The 1,678-nt window shown below is 38.6% G+C and overlaps 1 non-coding gene across 1 annotated transcript; it reads left to right on the top strand.

The window, feature by feature from the left end:
* The first annotated feature begins 830 nt into the window (after positions 1–830).
* Positions 831–932, top strand: LOC142198770 (U6 spliceosomal RNA). Its single transcript, XR_012715412.1, has one exon. It is a non-coding gene; the product is annotated as a U6 spliceosomal RNA (small nuclear RNA).
* The last annotated feature ends 746 nt before the right edge of the window (positions 933–1,678 follow it).

The following is a 1,678-nucleotide window of genomic DNA, read 5'->3' on the forward strand; positions in this document are numbered from 1 at the left end:
AGCATGCAAGCAGAGGGTGGCGCAGAGACCCGAACAGGCAGAGATGTTACACCTATCCTTAGGACCAGAGAAAGTCCAACCCTGGTTCTAGGTTGACACCATCACTTGGGTTTCTGTTCTTCGGGTCCACTTGAGGACCTGCAAAATGGAAATCCAATCCACTAAAATCATAGACCTAGTTTCCACCAGAAAAATGCGGAGAGAAAAGTCCTCCATCCTGAACTGTTTTCTCCACATTTTTCAAGCGAAATGGGGAACAGGATCCCCGAACGCGCACTGATGTGAACCCGGCCTTACTTAGCACCCTGCAAGTAGACATTCAGATGAATCAGAAGGCAGGACCTCTTTACTATATAGTTTAGCTAGGTACAGCACAATATATTGAATTGATGCTGTTTCTAGTTCTACAGCTGAGTCCCATTCAGTTGCTGTGATCTGCAATGCCTGGCATAACCACAGCCTAATGTATGGCACTGTGTCAGGGAAATTGTTCTTGTTGCTGCACCATGGCCTCCTTATTCAGCTTTTTGAAGGGGGTTCTATAAGTTTCTATATTCATAGTCCATTCTACGGTTTGGCCACCAATATTACTGACTTTAATGGAATTTTACCCTTCACAACAGTGTTTTTATGGAACTCTCTACAGTAAATAGTCTGGATGTCTCAACATGATATTCAGTAGTAGTAGTTTCAAAAAAGTTTCTCTGTATTCCTTAGCAAGGAAGTGAGGAGTGAAGATGGGATCACACACCCACATGTACAGCTAAAGCTAGGTGCACATCTGGAGGAGGACCAGGAGAAAGGAAAGCAAACCAAAAACATAGCGAACAGTGCTCGGTTAGGCAGCACATATGCTAAAATTGGAATGATACAGAACATGGCCCCTGTGCAAGGATGACATGCTCGTAAATCGTGAGGCGTTCCATATTAAAAAATAAATAAAAACAGATGTGAACACTGCAGTGCAATACTGCCATAGTTAGCAAATAATATCTCTATAAAGAAATTAAAAAATACCACAATATTGGCTAAATAAAGATCACGGACATAACTGCCAACAGTACTTCCCAAAAATATCCACTTTGGGACAAAGGTATGAGATAAGGAACAATCAGATCCAATCTGCTGGACAGTCCTGATGTACCGTATGCATACAGTGACAGTATAATACTGTCATGTAGTGAATACATAATGATGCCTCATAGTGGCATCAATACTATAACATTAACCGGTTAAGGACCAGGCCCAGAAGTACATTACGACCGGGCCTCTTTTTTCAAAACTGACATGTGTCACTTTAAATGGCAATAACTTTGAGACGCTTTAACTTACACAAGTAATTTTGAGATTGTTTTTTCGTAACACATTATACTTCATGTTAGTGGTAAACACTAATCAATATTTTTGTATTTATTTATAAAAAAAACTAGCAAATTTGATGGAAATTTGGAAAAAATTGCAATTTTCAAAATGTGAAATTTTCTGCTTTTCAGGCAGATAGTCATACCATCCAAATACATGAATACATATTATCTCCCATATATCTGCTTTATATTGGCATTATCTTTTGATTGTCTTTTAATTTATTTAGGCTGTTACAAGGCTTACAAGTGTAACAGAGATTTTCCAGATTTACAAGAAAATTCCTCAAATTAATTTTTTAGGGAACACTTCAGTT

The sequence above is a fragment of the Leptodactylus fuscus genome, chromosome 3 (assembly GCF_031893055.1).
Source record: "Leptodactylus fuscus isolate aLepFus1 chromosome 3, aLepFus1.hap2, whole genome shotgun sequence".
NCBI classification, from domain to species: Eukaryota; Metazoa; Chordata; class Amphibia; order Anura; family Leptodactylidae; genus Leptodactylus; species Leptodactylus fuscus.